The sequence below is a fragment of the Panthera onca genome, chromosome B2 (genome assembly GCF_046562875.1).
Source record: "Panthera onca isolate mPanOnc1 chromosome B2, mPanOnc1 haplotype 2, whole genome shotgun sequence".
Classification (NCBI taxonomy): Eukaryota; Metazoa; Chordata; class Mammalia; order Carnivora; family Felidae; genus Panthera; species Panthera onca.
In genome coordinates, this window is record NC_138343.1 from 118,866,674 (window position 1) to 118,891,518 (window position 24,845).

Consider the following 24,845-nt stretch of genomic DNA (forward strand, 5'->3'; position numbering starts at 1 on the left):
ACAGAGAGCAAGTGGGGGAGAAGCAGGGAGAGAGAATGAGAGAGAGAGAGAGAGAGAGAGAGAGAGAGAGAGAGAGAGAGAATCAGAAGCAGGCTCCAGGCTCTGAGCTGTCAGCACAGAGCCTGACATGAGGCTTGATCCCACGAACCGTGAGATCATGACCTGACTGAAGTCAGACCCTTAACCGACTGAGCCACCCAGGCACACCAAATTGATTAGGTTCTTTTTGCCAAACACCTCAAGAATGTAAAAATACAGAAATATAAAATATTTTAAAATTACTTTTAAGAAAGTTTGTAATAGCATTCTTAATATGTATATTGTTCTTTGAATTTTTAATAGATTATTCATGAATTCTAAGGTTGCTTTTAGCCTTACATTAACAAATATTAATGTTCAGTTAACGGAGATATTCAGTAAACTAGAGGTCACCTAGTTCCTCTAAGAAATGTTACATTAATACCAATACGACCCGCAAGGCATAGTGAAAGATCTGATGGTCAGGAGACTAAGTTCCCTTCTTGGCTGTGTCACTAAATAGCTGTGTGACATGACTGTGAGCAGGTCAGCAGGTCATAGCACACGGGCTTTTTTTTCCATCATTATGTATGTGTGTGTGTGTGTGTGTGTGTGTGTGTGTGCATTTATATATGTATTGGAGCTCTGAAGAGCTCTAATAATCTATTTTTCTCATACCAAGCTACTAGTATACATGGACAAGCCAAGAAGGACATTCCGCCCTTCCCACTCACGTTTTTTTTACCCTCCAAATGTAAAAACAAAAGTAAGATACACATATATTTAACTATATATAATAAAACTTCCTTAACTCTTTCAAGGAGACTTGCATATATATATATATATATATGCCTTCATCTAATTGTCAAAACAAGCTCATGAGTTTAGGTAATAGAATTATCACCTATTTTATAAATGCAAACAATAACGCACATGTAAGTTTAAAATTTTATCCAACTGTCAGAGCCCGGATCTCACCACTGGTGACTTGGATCAGGAATTGGTGCCCCTAAACCAGCATGCTGATATACAGGAAAACCTTGGTTTGTGAGCATAATTTATTCCGGAAACATGCTTGTAATCCAAAGCACTTATATATCAAAGCAAATTTCCCTATTAGAAATAATGGAAACTCAGAGGATTCCTTCCACAACCCAAAAATTTTCATATAAAAATAATTACAATACTGAATATAATACAAAATAATAAAGAAAATACAAAATATAAAGAAAAATAAACAAATTAACCTGAAATTTACCTTTGAAAACCTTCATGAGTGGTGTGAGGGAAACAAGAGAGAGGAGGGTTATTGTGTAGGACGACTTTCACTACCACTAATGGAATCACTGCTACCTGTAGGCTCAATGGAATCTTTTTCTGCATGGGGGCCATTGCATACATTCACACAGGTGTTGAGCATGGTACAGCATTAACAAGTTCTTAACATATACTGTATTTAATGTAACTGGCAATAAGGCAGCAAAGGATCTGTATCTGCAGGCAGCCTGATCCAGAATGAAGCAAAGCATTCCTAAGCTGACTCTTGTATGGAAAAGCAAAGAACTGTCCATAGGTGCTTTGAAGTGACAAAAAATTCACTAGTGCCAGTTGTGGGCACCTTCCAATGTTCTGAAAAATCACTGATTTCTGCCAAACACCTCGGCCTGAGATGGAGCATCCAAGCACGGGAGAAAACCGCCCACAATCCCACAGCAAGATAAAGAGACAGACAGAGGCAGAGACAGAGAGACAAGAAGCATTGGTTCAGCTGTGATCATGTGACATTCGGCATCACGTACTACTCATATGGCAAGACCTCAATCGTTTATCAAGTTAAAATGTATTAGAAATGTTTGCTCATCTTGCAGAACACTCACAGAACAACTTACTCGCAATCCAAGGTCTTACTGACTCCCATCTTGAATGGCAGGGGAGTGAATGAGACAGTGTCAGTGCTCCACCAAGGTCACTTTGGGTTTCTTTAACTTTTTCTGGGGGCCTTACTTCCAATCACTTGCACCTGTAACTTTCCTCAAAGGCCCGATCTTGGGCTCACTTTGCAAGGAGCAAAAAATGCCCCAAAATGTACATTAGTCTGAAGAAAGTGAAATGGACAACTCTAAACAAAATGAATGTTTTCCATGGGTGCTATGGACTGAATATTTGTGTTTCCTTCAAATTCACGTATGGATAGTCTAACTCCAAAGGTGAGGGTATTGGAAGGTGGGGCCTTTGGAGGACAATTAAGTCATGATGGCTGATTTCTCATGCATGGGATGAGTGTCTTTACAAAAGAGACCCCGTGGAATTCCCTTGCCCCTTTCACCATGTAAGAACAGTGAGAAGACGGCTGTCTATGAAGTGGATCTCACCAGACACCAAATCTTCTGGTATCCTGATCTTGGACTCCAGAGTTGTGAGAAATAAATTTCTGCTGTTTATAAGCCGCCCAGTCTATGGTACTCTGTTAGAGCACCCCGAGTGGACTAAGACAATGGGATTAAGTTACAGCTGGAAGTACAGTGCAATAACACCCTTGCTTGGCTTTCTCTTCCTCAGTCTTACTCTCCCACCTCGTGTTTTCTCCTGGCACTTCCTTAGTCATTTGTACACACATCCTTCTCTCAAAGGACTGCAGCTGAGAACCCAATAGAAAACAAATAGCATAATGGAAGAGCATTTTATTGGACCACATGTTTTGGGGTTTGAATCTAATCTGGGGGGTTTAAATCTTGCCCCATTATTTTCTATTTATTTATTTTCTTATTTATTTACATTGAAGTATATTTGACATGTAACATTGTGTACATTTTCAGGTGGACAACATGTTGACTTGAAACATTTATATACTGCAGGGACACCAGGGTGGCTCAGTTGGTTAAGTGTCTGACTTCCGCTCAGGTCATGATCTTGCGGTTTGTGGGTTCGAACCTCACATCGGGCTCTGTGCCGACAGCTCAGAGCCTGGACTCTGCTTCATATTCTGTGTCTCCCTCTCTCTCTGACTCTTCCTCACTCTCACTCCCTCTCTCTCTCTCAAAAATAAACATTAAAAAATTGTTTTAATATAAACTCCTTAAAAAAAGAAATATTTATATACTGTAATATGATCATCATGATATGATCATCAAACATGCTAAAAGACTAGGTCTTAATTCTCTACCACAAAAAAAAAGAATTGATAGTTATGTGATTTTTCCATCTCTTTTTCCTAGTTGCTCAACTTCTCTCTGTCTCAGTTTCCTTATCAGTAAATCAGTGACAATAAGGTTTACTTATAAAATTACTTGAGAATCAAATAGCTGGCACATCAGAAGCAACAGACGCCTTGTAGGTGTTCAAAGAATGATGTGACTATATTTATTAAAAGTTGGACTCTGGGTTTTAAATACGATTTTAACATTGCACCCAAATAAATAACGTCTATACTGGTAATTTATTCACAAAGTCCAGTGTTTCAAAATCTAACTTTAAGACTTTTATGTTACAAATATTCAGGCAAAAAAAATATTGCCATGGTCACATGCTGTATTGCAAAATACATAATCATATGAAATATATATTTATGTGTGCCATGTCAATTTATTTAGGATTTAATTTGTATAATAGTATGTTCTTTACAGAGAAGTTTTTCTGAAATATGACCTCCCCCCTTCCTCTAAAAGAAACATAGCTACACTGACACTTCATTTTTTAATTTTAATTTTTTTTTTTTTTTGAGAGAGAGGGAGCAAGCACACAAGCTGGGGAGAGGGGCAGAGAGACAGAGAGAATTTTTTTTTAAGTTCATTTATTTTGAGAGAGAGAGAGAGAGAGAGAGAAAGCGTGAACAAAGGAGAGCAGAGAGACAGGGAGAGAGAGAGAATCCCAAGCAGAAACCACACTGTGAACACAGAGCCCGATGTGGGCTTGATCCAAAGAACCATGAGATCATGACCTGAGCTGAAATCAAGAGTTGAACAATTAACTGACTGAGCCACCCAGGCACCCCGAGAGAGAGAATCTTAAGCAGGCCACATGCTCAGCATTGAGCCAGACACAGGGCTTGATCTCATGACCCTGGAGTCATGACCTGAGCAGAAATCAAGAGTTAGATGCTCACACGACTGAGCCACCCAGGCGCCCCTACACTGACACTTCTCGTGTGTATTTATGCACAGTTTTGAATACACATTTCCCTTACTATTTTGCTCTGAAAATCTTTTCATCTCAAAGAGATGTCTTCCATTCCATTCATTCATTCTTCATTCATTCATTCATTTATTCACTCAACTAATTAACTAAAGAAAAAATACCCCACCTATTTGGCTCTTTATCCGATGCCAAGAAGTAAACAAACATGGGTCTGACAATCATACAGTTTATATTCTAGAAAGGTAGAGAAGTTAAGACCAGAGAATGATAATTTTTGGTTGCCTTCCAGCATCAGTTCCCCCAGAAGAACTACCAGGATCCTGAATTGGCTTAGCCACACTCTTTGACTAACAATGATTCCCACTTCCCTTAAGTGGCCCAAACCCATCTATGTGGTCCCAATCTTGAACTTAAATTGGTCAAATCACAGCGACTTTCAAGTGGTGGCTGGCAGAAGAGCTGTCCTCCCAAAATAAGAGAGAAAGTGCTATTTCAGGAGTTTGGGCTGTCATTTTTCTACCATAAGGGAAAATAGCCTAAGGCTGAGGCCCAAACAATATTAAGGGCAAAGCTCAAAAGGAGCTGTAGCTCTTGAAACATCATAAATCTCTGGACAAAGGGATTTGCTTGAAATAAACCCAAGTGACGTTCAGCTGAAACAAAAAGAAGTTCGGTGCTGATAGTAATTATCAATGACAGTTGTTTTCTTCAGTCATCTTTGGTTTCTTTCCCCTCTTTAGTCCATGAAAACTGAGATGACTACCCAAACCTGGATTAAGTCAGAAGCTTTGTTAATTCAGATTTCTGAAAAACACAAAACGAAGTTCCCCAAATAACTAGTTGTGTTCTGTAATGTGTTTGGAAACCACATTTTTTCATGAGAACACGGAATACTTAGAGCATGCCAAAGCAATATGACTCATCCTAATTTATATTTCTCATCTTCAAAATGTTTCTCATGTTACACTCTAGGCACGGCATTCATCCCAGTCCACACTTCTATACATCCCACCTGGGTTCCACCAATAGCCACCAACTAATCTTCTTGGATGCTTAGGGGGTAGCTTTCTAGACAACACCCCATATCCCAACCAATCTTCCCAAATCACTTTTCATCTTGGACATCTGACCGATAATATTCAGTGGCTCCACACCACCCTTTCTATAGCGATCAAGTCCACACTTCTTTTTCTGACATTCAGGATCCTATGTGGTTTGCTGCACGTTACCTACACGGTGCCCTGTGCATGAATTCCCAGTCACAGGGATCCGTTCCTTTTACACACCATGTTGTTCTTACCTCCATGGTTTCATTCCGTGTTTTCTTCACCTAATATGTCCTCCTACTCCCTCTTGAAAGCCCAGGTTTTGTTTCCCCTGGATGCCTTCTCTGATTACTTTGGCAGACATTTGCCTTGTTTCTCTAAGCTTCTTTCAGGAGGCAGTACTGTGTGGTAGCATGAGGCCAAAGACTTGGTTTGGAATTCAACATCTGGCACTTACTAGCTGTGTGATCTAAGACAGATTGCTTAACTTTACTGAAACTCAGTTTTCTTATTTACGAAATAAAAACACAAATCAATTTTTAATCCACTATAAAAAGTAAAGGAGAAAATGTGTCTAGCACATAATCATTTGTATCAAGCAGTTGAAAACGATACTCAGTTCTGTACAACTTAGTACTTTTATATCGAATGTAATTAGTGCCTACATAAGAGTTTTTCTTCTTATTTGGAGTAGCAACGCGCTGTTCTGCTAACTTGTTGACAATTCATTACATGGAGCAGACTTTTTCAAGGCCTTTATTATTTGCAGTGATTGTTGTAATGAAAATACAACATCAAGACTAAATCTTGCTAGTTATTTTTTGGTATGCTCTTGCTTACGTCTTTGTAAGTATGAGCTGTTTTTAAATGATAAATTGAATTGTTTTTCAGGTTAATCTGCATTTCACGGCAATTCATGGAATTGAAAGTTCATAGAAAGTAGATGTGATTTTATTGTTTCACACTGCAGGAAATAAAGTTCTCTGAACTAATTTTATTACTTCAACACATGACTTTCAATGCAGCAATATGTATATCAGAGGTATGAGTATATATGGATTTCTTCCAATCCTATGCAGAGCAGAGAAACACGCGTAGATCAACATGTTTTACACAGGATAAGAATGCAGGAAACGGGGAACTTCTCATGGGAACATAGCTCATCACAGAATGACAGAGGAGATAGATCTGTGCAAAAAAATGCATAGACAGTACAACTTTATTTTACATGACCCATCTCTTATCCTGGAGAAGTGAATTAAAGGTTAATAGAGGAAGGAACTGGAAGCAGCACGCACCTGAGCAAAAAGATAAGTAAACATTACGTTACCAAAACCAAGAAGAGAAGAGTTGTAACATTTATGTCAAGTAAAGGGCCGGTTCCTTTAACACAGGGAGAAGACAGCCATAACTACTAAGTCCAGATACCAGTCCTCAGAATAAAACCTACCTTGCCGGACCTTGATCTTAGACTTCTCCACCTCCAGAACTATGAGAACAAACTTCTGTGGTTTGAGCCATCTCGCCTATGGTATTTTGTTATGGAAGCCCAAGCAGACTAATACAGAAAATTTGTAAATGGCATAAAATTGAAAATAATTTAATGTTGCTCTTTATTAAATTACATTAAATTTAGACAATGGCCTACCAGACAATCATAAAAGAATAGGATAGGTCTGTACATAATGTAGTGGAACACTTCCAGGACATACCGTTAAATGTAAAAAGCAAGTGTCAAAATAGATGACACTATTGTCTCATATATGATCCTGAGATCTAAAAATAAAAGCAAGAAAAACCACATATATCTATATAAATATATACTTATATACATATATAATATATATTTATATACTTATAAGTATATAAATATATATTATATAAGTATAAGTATATAAGTATATAAGTATACTTATATAAGTATATAAGTATATAAGTATATAAGTATACTTATATAAGTATATAAGTATATAAGTATACTTATATACGTATACTTATATAAGTGTATAAGTATACTTATATAAGTATACGTATATAAGTATATAAATATATACTTATATACATATATAATATAAAGAAAGACGGATGAAAATATACACAGAAGTAAACATAAACATAAAGGTACATGATTGCATACATATAGAAAATTTCAGGGGTACCTGGGTGGCTCAGTCAGTTAAGCATCTGACTTTGGCTCAGGTTAAGATCTCACAGTTTGTGAGTTCAAGTCCCCCATCAAGCTCTGTGCAGACGTTTCAGAGTCTGGAGCCTGCTTCAGATTCTGTGTCTCCCTCTCTTTCTTCCCCTCCCCTGCTCATGCTCTCTCTCTCTCTTTCTCTCTCAAAAATAAACAAACATTAAAAATTTTTTTTCAAAAAAAATTTCAGAAAAATACAAGAAAATATTAATTTGGCTTTCAGGAAGTAGAACTTGAGGGGTAGAAGTTAGAGCTTTTTGATTTTCACTTCATGGCCTTCTGTATTTGAATTTTTTACAGTGAACACATATTAATTTTATAATATATTTTTTAAATTTTGTTTTCATCACCTACGAGCTCAATGTCCCTGACAAGTTAATGAATATGTGAGACAGAGATTATCTACATCCTACCTCACAAGGTGATCTTGAGAATTACATAAGATATCGGGAAACCCCTCACAGTGCATGGTATATACAAAGTATACATCACATGTTAGTTTTCATATTTTCTATGCATAATCTATCTACGGTATTACATATGAAGTAGATATATCCTATGCTATTATATACTTAATCGTATAAAACAAAGTCTCCAAGAACCTTCAAAATTGTTTATTTCCCTACACAATGCAAAATAATCTATTTTGTTTAAATTAAATCTGTTATTTAGAGAAAGAGTTGACCAGGATGTATTTGGCGCTAGGTTTCTAAAACAACATGTTGATCCTCTGCAAACTCAATTATATCTTCTGCGTTTGTAGGCTCTTAGAAAAAGAAAAAGAAAAAAAAAAATAACCAGAAGAATTTTCTACCCCAAACCTGTTGTCAAGACTTCATAGCCCAATGGCAGATGTGAGTATATGTGGTTCACCCGTGACAAGGGGCAGCTGCTGCTGGGAGGGTCCCCACAAAGACAGTGAGACCTTCCTTGGTTCTGCATCAAACGTTTTCTGTCTCTGGATTGTTTTTCACTTTGTAATCTCCTTTGAAGTAATGGTTGCTAGTCTGCTTTTTGTTGTTGTTGTTGTTGTTGTTGTGTGATTTTTTTTTTCTTTTACAGTTTAAAGGACTAATAATTCCATCCATGGAAGGACAGAACTCAATTACTAACAGATGATCCTTATGATAAAATGTCACAACCCCAAGTTAGAGGAAAGAAAAACAACTTCATTTTTCATTTACTCCAATACAACTTACACATAAAAGGAACTAATTTAAATGTCTGTATAGTAAAACTAACTTTTAAAAACTTATTTTCAGGGCATGTGGGTGGCTCAATCGGTTGAATGTCCGACTTCGGCTCAAGTCATGATTTAGCAGTTCGTGAGTTTGAGGCCCGCGTCAGACTCTGTGCTGACAGCTCAGAGCATGGAGCCTGCTTCCGATTCTGTGTGTGTGTCTCTCTCTCTGTCCTTCCCCTGCTCACGCTCTGTCTCTCTCTGTCTCTCAAAAATAAATAAACACTAAAAATTTTTTTAAACTTATTTTCATATCCTAGAACTTCCAGTACTTGTGTTTGTATATAACTTACTGTAATAATTTGGCAGTTTTAAATAAAGTATATTATTTTAACATTTATTTGTCATGATTTAAGGATTATACTTCCTGAAGAAATTTAATAAATGAACCATCTTTGTCTTCTTCTAAGAGTAGGGAAATCATCATTGAATGGCATTTCTTATTCCCTCAGGCACAATTTAAATATTAGACCTAATTGTAGGCAACAAATTAATAACACTGCCTCATGCAGAATTCTTGGTTGGCTTTTATCCAGAGATCTTGAATTCATTGCTCTTTCATTTTAAATTAAATTTGAATGTAAAGTATGTTGTTTTATCCTGTAATGAAAGGAGAAACTGATGTTGAGTGTTTTTCTCTATGATATCGAACAATGCTGCTTTAGAAGTGATAATAAATGCAGGTCTTCAAATCCTACTTAATTTTATTGAATTTTGGTCCTCTCTATAAAGCGTCTGCAAGTAGCCCAGCAGGACTGTTCAGTTCGGCACTTAAGTTACTTACAGACTCCACAGTGTCACACACGCAAAATTCCTTTGTCCTGGGAATGAGATAGATTTTCAGAACGTTGTTCACAACTCACCATAATTGAATTAGGTCTAGATTCGAGTCATTAATCCAACAAGCACTCACTAAGCACCACTATCAGGAAGTGCGCCCGGAGCTGAAAATCCAAGGACGTGCCTGGCCCAATGGGAAAGAGCCTGGTAAAGAGAGGAGTCCCATAGCCAATACAGGGGTGTTATGACATCAATAATAACTACCACTGGTGAGCATTTACGTGTACCAGGTACATTGCACATATCAACACGTTTAATTTCATTTCATCTTCCTGCATTCTGGAGAAAGGTATTACTCTCTTTGTTGCCCAGATCAGGAAACTGAAGCACAGTTACGTAAACCAAGCAAACTTGCAGGGCTGCTGTGTAGCTGGCTTGAACCAGCACCGGGGGCTGACCGCTAAGCACCATTCTCTGGGAAAGCGTGCCTGCCTTTGTGATCTGCCGTGGAGGTGTGAAAGGGCAGTGATGGTTAGAAGGGAGCTGAAGTCAGTTCAATCATTTTGTACACTAATGTAACAGTATGCTTCAGAGAGCCATTCGATTTTTTTTTTAAAATCTTTATTTACTTTTGAGAGAGAGACAGAGTGTGAGCAAGGGAGGAGCAGAGAGAGAGGGAGACACAGAATCCGAAGCAGACTTCAGGCCCTGAGCTGTCAGCACAGAGCCCGACACGGGTGCCTGAACTCACGAACCGTGAGATCATGACCTGAGCTGAAGTCGGACGCTCAACCGACTGAGCCACCCAGGCGCCCCTCTATTTGATTTTTTAAATGGAGTTTTGTTGTCTGGTTGGAAAAGGGATAATAAAATAAAAAAAGAAAAAAGAAAAAGACTATTTTTGCTTGACCTCATCCAATTTGTTTAACCATGACTACAATTAAGAAATACAGTCTTTTATATTTCAAGAAAGTGAAGCAAATAAATGAATATCAGTGGATGGCTTCTGTAATTCTGGCTCCTTTCTTATTTTCTATGTGTTTCAGACATGAGTTCTCCATAAAAAGAAGTCTTAGTTTGCAGGGCAATTCCATGAAAATGGGGAAACAAAAAACTGAAGTGTGTTCAGACTATGACTGAGTTAAACACTGGTCTTCTGTGGGTGAATCTCCAGTCTGGGTGGATAACCCCTAATCCACGAAGCCTTTGCTCAGCTTAGTAAACAGGTTCACACTGAATTCACCTTTTCAAAGCCTGTAAGTCTCCTGCTGCCTTCCAGCTATTTAAATAAAGAAGTCTCCTCTAGATGTAGGTTTCTGGAAAGCAAAGCAAATGTTTTATTAATCTTTGAAGTTATTCGTTTGCTTGCTCGCTTTTGAAAAGTTTATATACAGAGAAAATAATATAACATTATTCATATAAAAACCATCCAGAGCTAGTTAACATCTTGTCATTCCTACTTTGCTCTCCATCTTTGTCCCCACTTACTCCAGTACATCTCTCTGTTCCCTCTAGGTGCTCATGTTGACCTCAATTGCCAACCGGACCATCAAGGTGAGAGCCAAGTACGAACTCAGGTACTTAGTCTTAACAAGTCTGGTCTGCCTTTTTTCCTAAACATGCCAGCCAACTCCTTTAAATCAAACCTAAAATAACTTTTCCATTCAATACTTTTTATCAGTTTAAATAGTCTCAGGTCTGCAGTTATAGAAATTACATTCAAAAGGGATCTACTTATGAAGGAAACATAAAAAGCATGGGTGATTTATTCCATATTTGCTCAATCAGATAAAAGCCACACTCAACTGAAATGTCATAATTTACAACCTGCGTAGATATTCAAAGAGAATTTTGCAGTTTCAGAAATGTGGCCAACCTCCTTTCTTGGCAGCTGAAACAAGAAACCTGAAAAGGATCTGATAAATTGAGTTGCGATAATAGTTCCAAAAGGGAACACACCATCTTCTCTCCCCCATGAAACATCACTTCTTTCAGATTTGTTTAAAAGTCTTCACCCCTAACATCAAGCGAGTGGGGAGGATTTCCATCTCTACTGCCACAATAACCCTTGTGGGCATTCTCTCCTTATTTCCAAAGACACTTCCCAAATACGGCTGCTTTTCCTCTCACATACATTTTCCTAACATGTCCAGGCTAAACTCTTGGCTCTAATCCTCTGTATTCTAAAATCTCCACAACAAATCATGCCATTTCTCCAGCCAAAACCCAATAGTCCCACGTTGCCTCAAGAGAAACTCACTTCTTGGCTTACAATTCCTGCTCTCTGTGGTCCTTTCACAAGATCTCCAAACATTACTAGGAATACGTGTTCTCAGTGTCTTTGATCATGGCATTCCAGCCTTCTCATCCTGAACCTGGCAAAACTGTATTGTATCCATCAGAATTTGTACTTCCAGTAGGAAAACTAAATGTTCAGAACACCTCTCAGTTGGAAGACTGATTTTCATTATTTCCATGATTTTCAAAACTTAAAACCATGTGTCTTGAAATATATTGATAAGCTCAGTAAGAAATTAAGGAAGACCAAAGGTAAAAGAAGAAGAATATAAAGTCAAAATCAAGTGATAAAAATAGAAACTAAGGCTCCCGTGGGAACATATGTCATACTATGATTCTAGAGTCTCCAGGAATAATGGTCACAGGATAGGATCATCAAATGATGTGGGACTCAACTTGACGCACACCTCTCCCTCCCACAGCCCTCAATTAAATACAGAACCGGAACCCTCTGAGCTCATACCAATCCAGTAAAGTGAAGAACTAGAAAAAAAAAAATCTAACTGCTAACAAAGGCAGCTGATGAAAAAACTTGTCTGTCTCTGCCACAGTTCTGGGTTATTATGGATCAAATGTTTTTGTCCCCTCCCCCCCTTCAAATTTATAGGCTAAAGTCCTAACTTCTAATGGGATGGTATTTGAAGATGGGATCTTTGGGAGGCAGTTAGGGTGCATGAGGTCATGAAGGTGGGGCCCTCATGATGGGATTAATACCCTTATAAGAGACACCAGAGAGCTTGCTGTACTCCTCCTCTGCACCCCATCCTCGTGCATTAGGAGGTCATATGAGCACACAGTGAAATGGCAGCTGTCTACATGCCAAGAGAAGAGGCCTCAGAATGAAACCCACCTTCCAGAACCTTGATCTTGGCTTCCTGGCCTCCACAACTGTGAGAAATAAATGTCTGCTATTTACCAGTCTATGGTATTTTGTTATGGTAGCCAGAGCTGAATAAGACCTGGTTAGAAGAAAATAATAACAATATTCTCCCCTGGAGGTGTGTAAACAAAGGTCCAGCCTCATGAGACAGTAAGATTTGAATTTATAGTCCTGTACGGTTGGGGAAATTCCAAACCAAGAAAATAAAGGATCCCTCATGGGTTGCCATCCCCTGGCATCTGGCAAAAGTAAATATAAATATAATACCTCCAGGAGGGAGCATCCTCTCCTCCGGTACCTTGTGATTTCCATGGATGACATTAACTTGGCAAAACTTAGTAAACACTTGGGGAAACAAGAGACTATCCACGACGTATTTAGATTCCCAATGACTTGAGCCATTGGAATTATTAAACATAAAATCAAAAATAACAATGTATGCTTCATTTTTTAAATGTTATGCATTATATTTATGTGGTTAAAGAATAAAGATGAGCTTGAAAAGAGCAAGAAATATCAAGATTGAATCAGCATATTTGAAAAAGAACAAAATAGAATTTCTAGAAATAAAAAATAATTGGGATTTAAAACTCTATGGGTGAGTTAAACAGCACATTAAAAAACAATTTAAGGAAGAATTACTAAATGTGAAAATATTCTGACCTCAAACTTCTCCAAGACAACATTTCTTTCACTTTTATTAAAGTGTCATTTGACAAGGGCACCTGGGTGGCTCAGTCGGTTAAGCGTTCAACTTCAGCCCAGGTCATGATCTCATGGTTCGTGAGTTTGAGCCCTGCATCAGGCTCTCTGCTGTCAGCACAGAGCCAGCTTGGGATCCTCCATCCCCCTCTACCTCTTCAACCCTCCCCTGCTCACACTCTCTCTCAACAATAAACACTTTTTTTTTTTTTTTTTTTTTTTTTTAATTTTTTTTTCAATGTTTTTTATTTATTTTTGGGACAGAGAGAGACAGAGCATGAACGGGGGAGGGGCAGAGAGAGAGGGAGACACAGAATCGGAAACAGGCTCCAGGCTCCGAGCCATCAGCCCAGAACCTGACGCGGGGCTTGAACTCACGGACCGCGAGATCGTGACCTGGCTGAAGTCGGACGCTTAACCGACTGCGCCACCCAGGCGCCCCAACAATAAACACTTTTTTTTAAAAAGGTATAATTTGACATACACTAAGCTGCATATATTTAAAGTATAAAATTTGTTGTTTTGACATACGTACATACTCATAAAACCACAGGCTAGATAATGAATATGCACATTATCCCCCAAAGTTTCCCCAGGGCCCTTGCCAACCCCTCATTGTCTTCCCACCTTGCTTCATTCTCATCCCTGGAAACCACTCAATGGCTTCCTGTCACTATAGATTACTTGAATTTTTTAAAATTTATAAAAACTAGAATCATATTATATGTAGTCATTTTTTTCTGGCTTCTTTCATTCAGCATAATTATTTTCAGGTTAATCTATGTTGGTTTTATGTATCAATAGTTCGTCCATTTTAATTACGGAGTAGTATTCCACTGTACATATACACCATGATTTGTTTATCCATTCACCAATTAATACACATTTGGACTGTTTCCATTTCTTAGCTATTATAAAGTAAGGTACTACAAAAACTCTTTGACAAGTCTTTGTATGATCATACGCTTCCATGACTCTTGGATACATAGCTAATAGCAGAATAGCTAAAGTAAATGACAATGTATGTTTATTATTTAAGAAACTGCCAAATGATTTTTCAACGTGGTGTACCACTTTATATTCCCATCGGCAGTATATTAGAGTTCCAGTTGTTCCACATCTTGCCAACCCTTTAATTTCCATATGGCAATTCTTAAAAGTGGTATCCCAGTGTGATTTTAATTTACACTTCCTTAATCAGTAATGATGTTGGGCATTGTCTCAAGGAAGTGGACTGATATCAGGCAGAGAAGGACACTGATCTCTGAGAAACAAGAAACAAGTGAGGTTAGTCCTGTGGGTTGTTCAGATGGCTGTCTATAGAGAGATTTTTCAGGCTGTTGCATAGGAAAGTGAAACTCAAGCAGGACCTGCCATTCTCCTTGAGTTGTGGAGATTGAATTGGCCCAATGAGGCCAAGTAGGTTACAGTTCACAGAATGTAATATGGGAAGGGAAGAGATGCACAGAGAGATAACTCAGGACACCTATATAAAGTCTGCTTCAGGTGAGCTACTGAATACTGATCCTTTTACAACAGGTAAAATCACCCTAAAAAAATCCTACCCAAGACCAGGTAAAAATTATTCGAAAGGATTAAAAGAAACCATGATGGAAATATCACAATGCAGAGAATAGAGCCTTTCCCCAACAGAGTGGAAAATCTTGTAATTCACACAGCATTAGGTAAAAGTACTCAGAAGGGCTTGCCTTGCAGTGGGTAAAATGAGGATCTAACAAAGCTCATAAATAAGATCTGAAAGGTCTGATTTCAAGTAACTTAACTACGTCCCAGAACAAAGCTCAAAACTATTTACAGAAGTGCAAACATAACCAACATCCAGTAAGGTAAATTAAAAATGTCTGGCATCCAACAAAAGATTACTAGTTACACGAAGAATTAGAAAAATAAAACCCATAATGACAAAATTCAAACCAAATTAACCCAGAACTCACGCAAATGAAAGAAGCAGATATTATAACTGTATTTTATATGTTCCCAAAGACAGATCAAAGACTGACTACGTTAAATATAGACATGGAAGATACTTTTAAAATACTTAAATCTAAATTTTAGAGATTAAAACTACAATGATTGAGGTGAGAAATACAGTGTATAGTATTAAGAGCAGAGTAGATCATAAAGAAGAAAAGATTGGTAAATGTAAAGACAGAATAATAAAACTACCCAAAATCAAAGCAGGCTAAAAAAACGAAATGCAAATGAGTTGCAGGATAACTTGAAACAGCCTGATATACTTACAATTGGAGTCACCATAAGAGGGGAATAGCCGAAAAACCTATAACTAACAGCATACCTAAAGATGAAAGACTGAATACTTTTATCCTAAGGGAAGGAAAAGGCAAGGAATCCTCTCACCATTCCTATTCATCATTATACTGGAGGTTCTATACAATGCAATAAAGACAAAATTTTAAAAAGAAAGAAGAAAAGGCATCAGATCAGAAAGGAAGAAGTAAAACTGACTTTGTACTGAAATGGCATGATGATCCCTGCAGCAAATCCAACTGAATTCTAGCAATGCTGCTAGAACTCATAGGTGTGTTTAGCACATTTAAGGGCCAGAAGATCCACATACAAAATTCATTTGTACACATTGGTGACAAATAATCAGAAAATGAAATGTGAAGGTGAATACCATCGAAAATACCATCAAAATATTAGATATTTAGGAATGAATTTGACAAAAGCTGTATACAAACCCCTACGTTAAAAACTAAAAACACTGCTTAGAGAAATCAAACTAAATATTCATGTCCTAGAGTTAGGCAAAAATGTCTTATAAAGCCAAAAGCATAATCATAAAATTTTTAAAATAGACTAGACTTGGCCAAAATTAAGAACTTCTGTTCTCCAGAAATACTGTTAACCGTGGAAAGACTAACCACAGATTAAGACAAAACATCTGCAAATCAAATATGTGGTAAACAAATTGTATCCAGGATATTAAAGCATACTCAAGGCTCAATAATAAGAAAACAAACATCCAATCTTAAAAACGGACAAAGATTTGAAGAGGCTTTGTTTCACCGAAGTAAATAGAGGAACGGCAAATAAGCACACGAAAAGGTGCTCAACCTCCTTGGTCAGTAGGGAAATGCAAATTTAAACCACAATGAGATACAACCATTAAAATGACTAAAATTTTAAAAGACTGACTATTCCAAGCGACGGTGAATATATGGAGCACCTGAAACTCACTTATTTTTGCTGTGAATGTAAAACAGTGCAACACTGGGGAAAACTGTCTGGGTCTGACAGCCTTTAAAAGTGTTGAACACAGGGGCACCTGGGTGGCTCAGTCGGTTAAGCGGCCGACTTCGGCTCAGGTCATGATCTCACGGTCCGTGAGTTTGAGCCCCGCGTCAGGCTCTGTGCTGACAGCTCAGAGCCTGAAGCCTGTTTCAGATTCTGTCTCCCTCTCTCTGACCCTCCCCCATTGTTCATGCTCTGTCTCTCTCTGTCTCAAAAATAAATAAACGTTAAAAAAAATTTAAAAAAAAGTGTTAAACACATTGCATTGCATTCCACTCCAAGGTATACATCCAAGGGAAAAGAAAGCATGTGTTCATAGAAAAAGTTGTACCCAAATGTTCACGGCGACTTTAATGGTCATAGCTCCAAAATAAAGATACACAAATATCCATCAAGTGAATGGATAAACCAGTTGTGCTATATCCATACAATGGAATGCTATCCAACAATAGAAAGAATGAACTATTATGGAAAACTGTCTTGTATCTGAGTTAGAACTGCTTCTTGGGGCAAGAGTACTGGTGTGCCAGTCCCAAGACCAGGCTTTAAGTGGCTTTAGAGTTTCTTCTCTCTCATTTGGAACCTTGCCACCACCATCTGAACAAGTTTAATCTAGACATCTGCAGAACATGCTCCATACTATAAAGGAGAACCCACTTCTCAGCTGAGGACTCCTAGCCCCACCTACAAACTGCTGACTCCCAACCATACGAGAAAGCCCAGCCACCATTCAAGAACCTGCCTACACAACCCAAGCTGGTTACAGACATAGGAGTAAGCAAAGCAACAAACAGAAGAACCCCCTGGTCGATCTGTAAACTGCAATATGTGTGTATGTATTTAAAGGCTTTGAACGTTGGGTGGTTCGGTGCACAGTAATGGCTGATACAAAATGAATAAAAAATTCTGGTATATTCAGATAATTAAACTCTATAAAAGATGAAAATGAACACATTTTTTTGACACACAAAAGCATGGTAGACTCACACATTCTGCTGAGCAAGAGAAGCCAGACACAAAAGAGTCTGAGGTTCATAAAGTTTAAAACAGGCAAAAGTAACAAGTAGAGATCAAAGTCAGAATAGGGGTTAGGTCCAGAGACAGGTAGTTACCTGGAAGGGATATTGAGGGCCACTTTTGGTGGACTGGTAGTGTTCTATTTCTTGATCTTAATTCTGATTCCATGAGTTAGTTCACCTTATGAAAATCCAATGAGTTGTATACCAGTGTTTTGTGAATTTTTATGTATGTAACTCAATAAAAGAGTTTTTAAAAAATGTTTTGGTTGAACAGGAAATTCACCGAAGAGGAAATATAAATAAAAAGAGCATCAGTCTCACTGGTAGTCTGAGAAAAGCAAGTGAAAACAATCATAAACATCAGTTTTCACCCATCGGTAGACAATAAGTTTAAAAGATGGCAATACTCAGGCTTGAAAGGAAGTGAAGAAATATTCACACATTGCTAGTGTGTAAATTTTAGAAGGTAATCTGACAAATATATTAAATTTTTGAATGCATATAACCTTAACTCAATGCATTTAGAAATCTTTCCTACAGAAATGAAACTGCTAAGGATACATATAAAAGAATATTTATTAAAGCATTGTTTCCAGCAGCAAAAACATTAAATCACCTTGAAAGTGAATCAGCTACAGCCGGCTGCCAAAAAAAAATGTGGTTTATACATATTAGGGGATTTCATTATGCAGATATTAAAATAAAGGTGTTATTATGTTTTGAGCTGCACTTCTATGGGTGGCAATTTGAAAAAGCAAATTTCAAAGTAATATGGACAGTGATCCTACATTTTTTTAAAAAAAGAAGGGTGATTAACTCAGTAAAATCCTATATAATTTTGTAAGGGTTTTCTTGAACATAGATTATAGAAGGACCCAAATAAATGTGTTAACATTGGGCACCTCCAAGCTGGATTTTAGAGAAATGGGGACACCACTATTATACACATTTCACCTTTTTTCCTGTTGTAATAAGCATATGTCACATTAAAAATGAAACAATTACACGTTAGATAATACTTTTGTAAATTTCCAGCATTTAATTTTTTTTCTTAATTTTTTCTAATGTTTATTTATTTTTGAGAGGGAGAGAGAGAGAGAGAGTCCGAGAGGGGGCAAAGAAAGAGGGAGACACAGAATCCGAAGCAGGCTCCAGGCTCCGAGCTGTCAGCACAGAGCCTGACGCAGGGCTCGAACTCACAAGCCGTGAAATCATGACCTGGGCCAAAGTTGGACGCTCAACCGACTGAGCCATCCAGGAGCCCCCAGCATTTAATTTTTTTAAAAAAGAACACCAAGTCACTTAATAAATACAGTTTTCAAATCTTATGTCAAATCAGTGAAGGTAGACACAGGCTTCGTACAAAATGGACTAAAAAAAGGAGAAAATGGGCATCCGGGTGGCTCAGTTGGTTAAGCGTCTGACTCTTGATTTAGGCTCAGGTCATGATCTCACAGTTCATTCTGGGGGATTGAGCCCCCACCTCGGGCTCCCTGCTGACAGCAAGGAGCCTGCTTGGGATTCTCTCTCCCTCTCTCTCTCCCCCTGCATTCACACTCATGTGTGCTTTCTCTCTCTCAAAATAAACTCAAAAAACAAAACAAAACAAAAAAACAGGAGAGAAAAGCCTAAGCGTTCCCTTCAGAAATAGTTTACAGTCTTGGGGCGCCTGGGTGGCTCAGTCGGTTGAGCGTCCGATTTCGGCTCAGGTCATGATCTCACACGGTTCATGGGTTCGAGCCCTGCATTGGGGTCTGTGCTGACAGCTCTGAGCCTGGAGCCTGCTTCGGATTCTGTGTCTCCCTCTCTCTCTGCCCCTCCCCCGTTCATGCCTTATCTTTCTCTGTCAAAAATAAATAAACATTAAAAAAAAAAAAGAAATTAGTGCACAGTATAAACTCCTTAACCTTTCAAACAATGAGGGATAAAAATTTAACAGTTGTGATCTCTTTTCAAGATTATTAGAGGAGCATCTCATATTACATATGAATTTCATATGATTATTAATTCAAGCTGAGGAACACATAAATTATTCCATAAAATATCTTTTAGCAACTTGGAATAAATATGCTTTGAAATAATGTGACTGAACCAACAATCTGTTGGAAAATTTTATTTGCTATATGAGTGGAAAATATTACTCAGTACTGACATTTCCTGTTTATCATTAAAAAAAGAACTGAGCTAGCTAACCTTGCAAATTTAATTCAGTTGTAAATCTTACAACCTCTTGCAATAAGACCTTGCCTTACATAACAAATAAAATGTATCTGGCAGGCTCACTCTTAAAAGAACTAAGCTTTATATCTTAAAAGTGAATATAGAAATAAAAAGCAAAGATAGTGAAATCCAAGATATAAAAAAAACTAACATACCAACGAAACCCAGTTGGATATAAACAAATCTATCTCAATGCTTTCCCTTTTTAATGTCTCAAAAAAGCCAATGAAATCAAAATGAGTTCCACGACTGCTCTAAATTACTGGATAATTATATCTAAGTAATTGTTAAAGTTTGAAAAAGCTTTAAAAGTTATTTCATTATAGATTATTAAAATGACAGAGCAGAAAGGGATATATATCTGGCTATATTTTTTTTATCTTGAAATTGTTTTCTATTTCATATGTTGAAAAAAAAAATAGACAAGTAATAGCAATTTGGAATTTATGACCTAAATTTGAATTCTAGCTTCAATTAATTAACTAGAGGAGACAAGCAGAGTTTTTCCCCTAGACTTCACTTTCTGCAACCATGAAATAAAATGTTGCCAAAAGTAAACAGGTTTAGAATGTCAGAGTAAAAAGAAAGTGACTGCAGAATGACAGTATTTCACATCTACCATGCTTCAGATGCTTTATAAAAACATCTTCAGATAATTTTCCCAGCCATCTTCTAAATAGGCAGGATCTCCATTTTGCCAGTGAAGAAACTAAAATTCCGAGTTCTGTTGAAATTACCCAAGTTCACATGAGTGGTAAATGAGCCAGGATTTGAAAACAGCTCTAGGTGACCAGTCAAACAGGCACCTCCAAACTTAGGCTCATATAAATTAAATGAATTGTACAAGTTCCCACTGCTAGACTACATGAATGATGTTTTGTAATACTAAGTACACTATGACGTTAAGTAAAACACGATTTTTCCTGAGCCTCAGTTTCCTCATCTGCAAAATGGCATAAGGAGTAAATAAAGCAGTGTCTATTACATAATGAGTAATCAACAAATACTTGTTTTCTAAAATTCAATGTTTTTAAAGCACTTTCAGAGTAATCTTGAGAAGACAGGAATTGTTATTTCCATTCTGCATATGCGTATATAGTCTTACCAAGGTAAAATGTAAGAAAAAAGCAAAGGGGCATGTTCAATAACATGGTCCTGATTGTCATAATGTGAAACAACGATGTTCAGTTTCCATCCAAAAGGACCAATTTTGCCTTGAAGTCATGAAGTTAAAACCAGCTATTGTGAAGGACCTACCCAATTTTATTCATAAAGATGAGTTTAGAAAATGGAAAATTTTAATAATTATAAATATCATCATCTAAATTTGAAGCCTAGTTTCAATTAGTTAACTGGAAGGGGAAAGCAGTTTTATTCACTAGACTTCATTTTCTGCAAATGAAAAAAAATGTCTTCAAATGATAAGGGTTATAAAATTTAATGGTTGTGGTCTCTTTTCAGGATTGTGAAAGGCCATTCCCTGAGCATGTCATGTCACATATGAATTTCATATGATTATTAATTCAAGCTGAAGAAGAAAAAAAATTAGTCCATAAAATGTCTTTCAGGGTGGTTTTAAAGCAACATTTTTTTTTTAAATCTTGGACCGTAAGTAAATTATCTCTTGAGATCTTCATTAGGCTCATAGTCCAATAAATTGAAAAACTAAATGATATAAACTTCTTCCACAAAGAAGCTCACATACATTACATACATTTAAGTTATTAACAACACGTAACTGACATTGACAATGGGAACAGAGGTCCAACAAACTCAACAGTCAATCACTCTACAGTGACTGCAGCTCTAGGGAAGTCCTCTTCATTTCCACAGGAACTGAAAGGCCATCGCTCTCTTCCCAGGAAGAGCCTGCAGCTTTCCTTTCAAGAACTAAATGGTTACAGCACATTGTGCAATTAAGAGGTAGCCTTGATTTCTATTTCGGAGACTATGACGCAACTTGCCAGAGTTTTCACATTAAGTGAAACTGGTAAGTTCATGTCTGGGGATAAAGCCACACAATGGTATCATTCAAGATAAAAATCAGTGACCCCATTTAGGTACTAAAGGCCACGGTCTGCAGTTCCTTTCAGTGTTTCACACTAGGGGCTTTGGTACGATTCAGGCATTCTCTGATCAGAAAATGCAGTTACCCTGACAACAAGTAACTGGAGAGATTCTGCATTCTAATCTGACACGACTCTAGGATGGATTTCAATGTTAGGCAGCAGCTGTGAGCTGGCTGTAGCACAGGCAGATGTTGGTTTCAGCATCCTGTATTCTCTACCACATGTGGGACCAGATGGAGCTTCCGCACAGACAAATGTGTAATACTTGGGAATTCTAACGTTGAAGCAAGAGTCTTACTTTTGAGCCAATGAGTGCTGCTCTCTGCAAACCTAAAAGTCATGTTTTGAGGCTAAACTAGCAAAAGTGCTCATACATGGTTATTTAAAAAAATATACTGTCTTCTTCGGGGAGAAGTATACAAACAGGAAACTTACCAACAATGCGCAAGTTACTTAACTTCTCTGGGCTTCAGTGTCTTCCTCTGTAAAACGAGGATATTAATACTACCTACTTCCTAGTTTTTTTCTGATGATTAGTGATCCACAAAATGGACAATGCTCTCAGTTTTATCACGTGCTTAAGCATGGGAGCAGTTTGTGTCCTAGGCATCCTCACCACACATCCCTACCTCCCTAAGATCCATTTAGTTGTACTTTCCCCAAATTGTTTTCTCCATATGGCTTGAGATGGTGCTCAGACCTTCACTCCTTTCTTTTGCCTATACTGTGTACTTTGACAGCAACGTTCACTTTCCACCGTTCGGGTTTCTCGGTTACTCAGATGTGCATGTCTTCTCCCCATCTAAACTGGGAGGTCCTTGGGGTGAAAGACTATGTCTTATATTGCCTTCTATCTGACAAAAGACATAGTACGGGGGCACCTGTGTGGTTCAGTCAGTGAAGCCTCCAACTCTTGTTTTCGTCTAAGGTCATGATCTCACGATCCATGGGATCGAGCCCAGCACCCAGCTCTGGGCTGACAGCACACAGCCTTCTTGGGTTCTCTCTCTCCCTCTCTCACGGTCCCTCTTCCGCTCACTCTCTCTCAAAATAAATAAATAAACATTTAAATAAAAAAAAAAAAAGACTTAGCTGAGGCAACATATCATCTGGTAAATGTTTCTTTAAAAAAAAAAAAAAAAGACAGTACTGAGTGCTGTCCAAAGCAGGCACTCATTAGACACTCTGATTCTTCTTTGCAATTGGGAGGGTAGTGCAAAGGGATGTCTCCAGCTGATTATGATGCATAATATATTAAATACACTGATTTCTGAAACATACCACAGAAGGCCTCTCCTATATTCTCAGGACTTCCTCATGCCAAGCTAAAGCCTGAAAGGCACTAGGCAGCATTTACATAATCATTAACAGTTATTTACATGGTCTTGCCCTTACTTAATATTTAAAGTCCCACATAGACCAATTCTGTGAGATTTCAGTGATAAACAGATCGCTCTTTATTGGTAATGGAATGCATTTAGAGTCAGCAAGGTCGCCTTCAGTATACAGTTTCTAAAATGAAGCCATTACATTATAAACATTAATGTATAGAGTTTACTTCGATGTATATATTTCACTAGGTCATAAATCTTCTCCCTTCATAGAAGAAAGTATCCCTTATATCTGAATTAGTTCATGTTGAAATTTTATAATGAAAGTCAGCTGTGGTTCCAGGAAACAGCTGGTGTTTTTGCCTCTCTGCTTCCATGAAGAAATATGCAATGCATCAAGGAATGACTTATCTCATAAACTGCCTAAATTTTTTTCATATGCAGACAGCTAGCAGTGTATTTTGATAGGAGATGTTCGGTGTGAGTTCAGTTTTTACAATATTTGGTGAATAAAACAGCATATTACTATAAAAATGAGTATTGATGCTACTTAACATGAAGAACCTTTTACTAGGTGCTAGAAAATATAACCTAAAAACAGTCTTTCCCAATCTGCTGGGAAGTTTTAATAAAGGTAAACCAATGATTCTCGCTCATGGAGCTTGTATCAAGATCACTTGGGGACCTTTCCAAAGGACAGCAACCACCACCAACCAACATAAGGGGCTCCATCCCTAAAGATTCTATCAAGATGATTCATCCCAGGTTATGAATCAAGAAAAGTACAGTGATTCAAGGAAGCAAGATTCAACCATAATGTTTTTGATACGTGAGAGTAAATTTTTCTTTATAAAACAGATACATTATTAAGCTTTTTGTATAATCTAAATTTTTAAATTTTTAAAAAATTTTTTAATGTTTGTTTTTGGGGGGGGGGGGAGGGAGGGAGGGGGACACAGAATCCGAATTAGGCTCCAGGCTCTGAGCTGTCAGCACAGAGCCCAACAGGGTTTGAACCCACAGGCTGTTAGACACTCAACCGACTAAGTCACCCGGGCGCCCCTAATCTAAATTTTTGATATAGAAATACATTCATTTGGGAGCGCCTGGGTGGCTCAGTCGGTTAAGTGCCCAACTTTGGCTCAGGTCATGGTCTCGTGCTCCAAGAGTTCGAGCCCTGCATTGGGCCTCTCTGCCCCTCTCCTGCTCACACTCTGTCTTTCTCTCTCTCAAAAATAAATAAACATTTAAAAAAAATTTAAAAAAAAAACACATTCATTTTAAATGCTCCAAGAGAAGCTTGATATTAAAGAACACATCTATGCAGTCCTTTATAACTTGATTAGGATTATATAAAACTAACCTTTGATTTATGAGTTTTATAAACTCGAATAGTAGATATCTCATTTATTTAAAGTGAGATCCTACCACATACATAACCTTTTCCTGCTAATTACTAGAAGTCCCCTTCATAAAAACCATAAGAAAAGTCATTGTTGCAATCAAAAAGGAAATGATGGACGTCATCCTGTTTTGGTAAGTATATAATTTTTTACATTGAAAACAGACACCAACATAAAATTGGCATATTATATCCTGTGGGAACACACACACAAATTATCATTTCCTTCACGA

The 24,845-nt window shown here is 37.6% G+C and overlaps 1 protein-coding gene across 1 annotated transcript in view; it reads right to left on the reverse strand.

Moving 5' to 3' along the window:
* The window catches only part of MOXD1 (monooxygenase DBH like 1), a 91,852-nt gene that overhangs the window by 32,646 nt on the left and 34,361 nt on the right, over positions 1-24,845 (reverse strand). The window lies entirely within an intron of this gene.